Source organism: Nicotiana tomentosiformis, chromosome 9 (genome assembly GCF_000390325.3).
Source record: "Nicotiana tomentosiformis chromosome 9, ASM39032v3, whole genome shotgun sequence".
NCBI lineage: Eukaryota > Viridiplantae > Streptophyta > Magnoliopsida > Solanales > Solanaceae > Nicotiana > Nicotiana tomentosiformis.
In genome coordinates, this window is record NC_090820.1 from 87,295,783 (window position 1) to 87,303,691 (window position 7,909).

Sequence of the window (7,909 nt, forward strand, 5' to 3'; positions counted from 1 at the left end):
GCCAGCGACTTTAGATAGTTTGCAAGCTCTACCGGCTTGGATGAAAGTTGGAACTCTTTCTAAACCGAAAGAGTGACGCTTTTACTCCCTCGAGGATCTGAGGAAGGGGTTAAATAATCATTCCACATGTTCCTGTGGTCAAGAGACCGAGGAGGAGACATGTTCCTTTCTTATTTAGATGGTACCAGTGGAGGAGATGTAGTTGTTGGTGGTGGTGAAAGAGCAACTGGTGTCGATGGATGTGAACCCATCGGTGTGGAAGGTTATGAAGTAGTGGTGGCAGGAGAAGTGTTGATGGTTATTTGATCAGTGGGAAGAATAGGCGCATGGTCCGAACTTATAACTCTCGATAGCTTTTCTACAAACAGGAACAACGAGGTTCGAGATTTTGCTGGAATTATTCAAGAATCCATCCACGTGCCGAGAAGGGTATTTCAGGAATTTATATCCTAAGATACATGAAGGATAATACCAATAATTCTGACATGATTAATCATTGTGATGACTTCATCGATTCGACAAATGAGGTATAGAGTTGCCTAGTACACATTGAGTCCTTTTATACAAGTGACATATGGGAGGCATGATCGAGAGGATAAAGACATTAGCATCAGTTATTCTTGGAAGACTATGAGTTATGAAAAGGACAACAACAATTGTTTCATTCCAAATGTGCCTTGTTCGGCAATAGTAAGCCTCAAGGAGAAATAGGCAAGTACGTGACACCACTCGTATCATAGAGTGTAGGGAAAATCAATTAAACTCGAAATGCGAATACTCTGGCACCCTGAATATGATATGGGTTTCAAAATACAAGAATTTGCATTACGCTCTTAATAGTATTTGACACAAGGAATCTATGCCACAAACCCATGAGGTTGAAAAAGAAGATGAACACTTATAATTTTATTATCATTCTGGCAGATTAACCCTTCACAATATTTTATCCTATATGAGAGGACTAGAGATACAACAAACTTGTCTTTCAAATCAATATGCTCATCATATGTGCCAGAATCTGAAACATCCACCTGAAGTGAGGAGGGAAAGGTTGCGGTAAGTCTGCTTAAATTTCAACCACACACAAGTGAAACCATGTAGCTAGGACATATTAATGTTGGGATGAAATCATGTATTGGTTAGAGAGAATGAACATTTTGCTCTGAGCTAGACATTTTCTTTTTGCCATAATAACTCTTGAGCTGCAATACCAGGCCACTTCATGGGCAACTACAATACTAGGAACAAAGTGAGTTACTCAATGAGGCATGATCTAGGTGGACATGAAATTCATATTGATATGGGCAAACAAAAAGATCTTCCTGTGACAAATTTGTGAAAATCTCAAATTTCCGAGAAACTTTTATGCAGATAAGTGACCCCCTTTCAATTGACAGGTACACATAGGATAGGTGCTGAGATACGCTCTCATGTTACTAGACGGTGAAAAGGATTCATGATAATATTCACAAAGGAGTAAAGTGATTGTTCAAACCATAGGAGCCACATACACCAGAGAGAAAAAGAGTGGCTCAAGAATGATCTCAACACCAGGTTGCTTTATATTAGATTTGATACCACAAAGGTAAATATTATGATGGTGCGTGCATGGCACAAATAAGAAGATGTTATCCATTTGATTAAAAAGGTCTTGTAATAAATTCATCAGGTATAGTCCCTTATTGAGAATTTAGGAAAGCAAGTGGGAAGTATTAGCCCAGGGTTATAACTCAATTCAAGGAGATAATTATAGAACTCAATTCCTCGAGAGGTTGTAATATAATTGCGATAAAGAGGCTTCACAAATGATACATCTCGTTCAAAGAGTAGATACAGAGAACGACTAATAAAGTTGTTCCGGTTCTATCCCAAATTCTATAGCAACATAAGAAATGACATATGACAAGCTAGAACTGGGATCAATAAGGGCATATACATCTTGAGATTGGATAGTCGATATACCTGTAACCACATCTGGAGAAGCCTCTGACTTTTGACGCCTCCTCATAGCATAAAACATGTCGGTCCCTCCCGAACTCTGAATACCACCCCTAGCTGCTTCACGCCCTACGGGCGGTATAGTGCCTCTAGCTGGGGAGGCATTGTGGATGTAGTAGCTGTAGAACTAGATGGTTGTGTCGCACCCCCGCCCATGCTCTGGCGAGACGAACGACAATCTCTCTGAATGTGACCCCTCATACCACACTTGTAGCATACATTGGTGTCATAGTGACATACTCCCGAATGACATATCCCACACTTCACACAACGGGTATGAGGTCCGCTAAACTGACTCGCCCCACTGACCTAATATTCACCATGTTTGCATACGTCATAAGCATCCCTCTAATCTTCCCTTCAAGCCTCCAATTCACGAGTAACAAACCCCGTACCAATTTGCTGTGTGGGCCTTTGGAATTTCCCAAACCTGCCACCCCTAATATGCTGCTGGGCATACTCACAACACGACGCCAAATGTTCATTCCTGCACATCGGGCAAACTGTGATGGGTGTACCCAACTATGATGACCCGACAGGTCATCTTATATTTTAGAACCTAATTCTGCATTTTGAGGTCTCAAAAACCTCATCTTAGCCTTCCTCAATTTGCGTGCGCAGTCCGAGTGTTCCTCTGAAAGGCCTATATGTTAAAAACTGATAAAAATAGAATTTTTGCCTTAACAAAATTAATTTAAGTTGACTTCGGTCAATATTTTTAGCAAATGGACCCAGACCCCTGTTTTAACAGTCCCGGTAGGTCCGTATCGTAATTTGGGACTTGGGCATATGCCCAAAATCAAATCCCGAGGTCCCTAGCTTGAGATATGGAATTTTGATGAAAAATTAAAAGTTTGGAAGTTTAAGGATTTTTAGAATTGACTGATGTTTGATCTTGTTGATACCGGGTCAGTATTTTAGTTCTAAAGCTAGGTACAGGTCCACTATAATATTTAAGACTTGTCTGTAAACTTTGGTGAGAAACGGAGTTGATTTGACGTGATTCGAACGTCCGGTTGTGAAAACAGAAGTTTTAAAGCTTTCTTGAAAATTTCATTCGATTTGGTGTTCAATTCATAGTTTTAGGTATTATATTGGTGATTTGATCGTGCGATCAAGTTCGTATGATGTTTACTACTTGTGTGCATGTTTGGTTTGAAGCCCCGAGGGCTCAGGTGAGTTTCAGATAGGCTACGGGATGTTTGGACTTTGAAAATATGGTATTTTTGTTGCAGCAGCTGTTTTGGTGTGTTCTTCTTCGCGTTTGCGAAGATACTCTCGCGAATGCGAAGGGTAAGATGGTCAGGGTGAGTTTTTCCTCCTCGCAAATGCGAAGGCGTGGTCCCGAACGTGGAGTGATGGGGTCTTTACCCTTCGCGAACGCGATCGGCTCATCGCGAATGCGTAGCATTTGGGACATGGGGGAGGGGTCAGACTTTCCTTCTACGTGAACGCGAGCATGGGCTCACGAACACAAAGGCCAGGGGGCATAGCCTTCGCGAACGTGGTGGGGGTTTCACGATCGCGTAAGCCTAGCAGGGAAACTCTTCGCGAACGCGACAGTGTCCTCGCGAACGCGATGAACACTATCGCCCAGGTCATAAAACAGTCCCAAAATGGGACTAAAGCCATTCTTCCACATTTTCAAAAGCTAAACCACATTCTTTCAATTCCCCATTAAATTTTATGAATTTGCAACCTAAAATCTAAGGTTTTCATGGTGGAGTTGGGGATTTTTGGGTAGAAACTAGGGATTTCAAATTTTGGGGATTTAGACCTCAAAATTGAGGTCGGATTCCAAAACTGATTATATATCCGGTGCTCGAGGGTGAATGGGTAGATGGATTTTGGTCCGAACCTCGGGTTTTGACCAAGAGGACCCGGGGTCGATTTTACTTTTTGAGGGATAGTTGGGGAAATCTATATTTATGCAATGTAATTGATTCCTTTAGCCATATTTGATATTATTGAGTCGTTTATGAATAGATATGAGTGGTTTGGAGGTGGATTCTAGAGGAAAAGCTGTGATTGAGTATTGAGTGGCCTTCATAGCGAGGTAAGTGCCGCGGTTAACCTTGGCTTGAGGGATTAGGCATTATTCGCTTATTTTCTACGTGTTTGTATGTTGCGTACAACGTATAGGTGAGGTGACGAGTACCTATGCGTTGTTGTCGAGTCATATCATGCGAGTCAGTCTTATTATTGTAATCGTTGTAATCCTTGAGCATATTGTTCATGATTAGACTAGCTATTCGTTATGTTGAACCACTCTTATTATGTTTTACAGAAATTGGTATTGATAGAGTATTGAATCAAAGTTGAGGTTAGTAACGTGGAATTGAATGTTGAAGTAAGACTTCTTCTTGATATTTCTATCGCCCTGTTGTTATTTTTCATTGTCTTGGTGAGGGAGAGTGTTTAAGCACGAAGGATGATGTCGTGCAACGTTTTGTGAGTGAGTGATAATGTACGAAGGGTGATGCCGTGCCGTTTCTATTGTGTCTTATAGTGAGGTTGAGAGTAAAAGCACGAAGGGTGATGTCGTGCCATGTTATGAGAGAGAGTTAATGCACGAAGGGTGATGCTGTGCCGTTTCTATTGTTTCTTATGGTGAGGTTGAGAGTAAAAGCACGAAGGGTGATGCCATGCACTTTCCTTTACTGTGTTTACTTGTTTCTTTCTGTTAAAGATATATCGATTGATCATGTTCTCATTCCTGTTGTGATTCCTTGCCATGTAATCCCCTCAGCATGTCCCCTTCCCAATATTTCTTGCCTTGCTTCTTTAATTGTTGTTATGGTTATATACATTGATATATTGTACAGGTTTACTTGTAGGTGTCTTGTCCTAGCCTCGTCACTACTTCGCTGAGGTTAGACTCGATACTTACCAGTACATGGGGTCGGTTGTACTCATACTGCACTCTGCACTTTCTGTGCAAAATTTGGTACTGGACCGAGTTGACCCTATGTCTTGTTGCTGGCTTGATCCGTTTGGAGACCAAGGTAGTCATGTTGGCGTCTGCAGGCCCTGGCGTCCCCTTCTATGCATTTCCTTTACTGTTTCATTTGTATCAAAAACAGTTGTATTTCCTTCAGACATTTACTTGTAGTGAAATCTTAGAAGTTCGTGAATTGTGACTCCAGATCCGGGTGGTAGTAATTAATGCAGTTTTATTTTATATTATTCCGCACTCACTATATTTCATCTTAGCTAATTTCCTATTATTTACTGAATGGAATAAGGATTGGCTTAATGATTCTCTAACGTTGGCTTGCCTAGCACTAGGTTGCCTACGTCTCACGATTCACAAGCATGCTTAGTAGAGTTTGGAGGATCGGTACGGAGACGTTTGTGCTTATCTTCCAGAGCCTGTGAAGTTTAGGAACAAATTTCACTTATATTCTTCTCTGTCGTGCAATTTTGTTTTCTCAATACTAATTGAACTTTTCTCCTCTATTCTCTCGCAGATAGCGAGAACACGTACCGCTTCCTCAGTTGAGCAGCAGCCAGAACCCCCAATGGCAGCTCCTACGAGGGGAGAGGTCGAGGCCGAGGTCGTGCCAGAGGCCGGGGCAGGGCTCAGCCTAGAGCTCGTGCAGCAGTACCAGCAGTGGAGCCTCAGGTAGAGTTGGGTGAGGAGGTTCCAGCCCAGACTGTTCCTGCCGGACCAGCTCAGGTTCCGGAGGGGTTCATTGCCACCCCAGTACTTCAGGATGCTTTGGTCCGTTTGGTGGGCCTTATGGAGAGTGTGGCCCAGACTGGCGCATTTTCCATGGCACCAGCTGTCTCTCAGGATGGAGGAGGATCCCATACTCCCATAATCCCGCTCTGGAGCAGATAGCTCCCCAGTATCAAGCTCCAGCAGCTCAGCTAGTCAGAGTAATTCAGCCGGTTGTTGCGGCACGGGCCGAAGATGGGTCAGTTATGTCTTCTGAGGCTTTATGGAGATTGGACAAGTTCACCAAGCTCTTTCCAATTCACTTCAGTGGTGCTCCTTTATAGGATCCCCAAGAGTATCCCGACAGTTGTCACGAGGTTCTTCGGAACATGGGTAGAGTGGAGACCAACGGAGTCAATTTTGCTGCATTTCAGAAGAATGGTTCCGCCAAGAAATGGTGGAGAGATTATCTATTAGCCAGACCAACTGGGTCGCCTGCTCCTACTTGGGACCCGTTTTCTCAGCTCTTCCTAGAGAGGTTTCTCCCTATCACATTGAGAGAGGAGCATCGTCGTCAGTTTGAATGTCTCCAGTAGGGCAGTATGACTATTACTCAGTATGAGACCCGTTTTGTGGATTTGGCCTGTCATGCTCTTATTCTATTTCCTACCGAGAGAGAGAGAGTGTGAGGAGATTTATTGATGGACTTGCTCAACCTATCAGATTGCAGATGGCTAAGGAGACTAGGAGTGAGATTTCTTTTCAGGCGGCTGCCAATGTTGCCAGGTGAGTCGAGATGGTTTTAGCTCAGGGGAGTGGTCAGGGGTCTGACAAGAGGCCTCGTCACTCCGGTGGATTAAATGGAGCCACATTTGGAGGCCGGGGTACTTATGGCAGAGGCCATCCTCCCAAGTCGTTTCATTCAGCACTCCAGGCATCCCACGGTGCCTTAGGTGGTCGTGGCCTTCAGATGCATTATTTCGACCAGCTAGCCTACAGTGCACCACCAGCCCTTTTTAGTGCACCTCCGCTCCAGAGTTTTCAGGGTGGTTACTCAGGTCGACAGGTTTAGTTTCATGGCCAGCAGTCACAGCAACCGAGGTCTTGCTATACTTGAGGTAATCCGAGGCACATTGCTAGATTTTGCTTTCGGACATCGGGCAGCTCACAGCATCAAGGTTCTCATGTTATGGTTACAGCATAAGTTGATGCACCACCTGCTCAGCCAACCAGAGGCAGGGGTCAGGCAGCTAGAGGTAGGAGCCAGACTGTTAGAGATGGAGGTCAGGCCGTTAGAGGTGGAGACCAGCCAGCTAGAGGTCATCTTAAGGACGTAGTTCAGGGTGGTGGGGCCCATCCCCGGTGTTATGCTTTTCCAGCCAGGCCTGAGGCTGAGACATCTGACGCAGTTATTACAAGTATTGTTTCAGTTTGCAGTAGGGATGCTCTAGTTCTATTTGATCCGGGATCTACTTACTCTTATGTGTCATCCTACTTTGCTTCTTATTTGGTCGTGCCTCGTGATTCTTTGAGTGCTCCTATGTATGTATCCACACCAGTGGGAGATGTTATTTTTGTAGATCATGTTTATCGTTCGTGTGTGGTCACCATTGGGAGCCTTGAGACTCGTGTAGATTTTCTACTTCTCGACATGGTTGATTTTGATGTCATTCTGGGTATGGATCGGTTGTCACATTATCATGTTATATTAGATTGTCACGCCAAGATGGTGACCTTAGCCTTGTCGGGGTTGCCTCGATTAGAGTGAAGAGAGACTCCTGGCCATTCTACCTGCAGGGTTATCTCTTATGTGAAGGCTCAGCATATGGTCGAGAAGGGGTGTCTAGCTTATTTGGCATAAGTCCGCTATTTTAATGCGGAGGTTTCTTCCATAGATTCATTGCCGGTTGTTCGTGAGTTTCCAGAGGTATTTCCTACAGACCTGTCGGGGATGCCACCCGACAGGGATATTGATTTCCGCATTGATTTGACTCCAGGCACTCAGCCCATTTCCATTCCGCCATACCACATGGCCCCGCCAGATTTGAAAGAATTAAAGGAACAGTTGCAAGATCTGCTTGATAAGGGCTTCATTAGACTTAGTGTCTCGCCCTGGGGTGCACCTGTGTTGTTTGTGAAGAAGAAATATGGATTGATGAGTATGTGTATAGATTATCGGCAGTTGAACAAGGTCACCATCAAGAACAAATATCCATTGCTGAGGATTGATGATTTATTTGATCAGTTTCA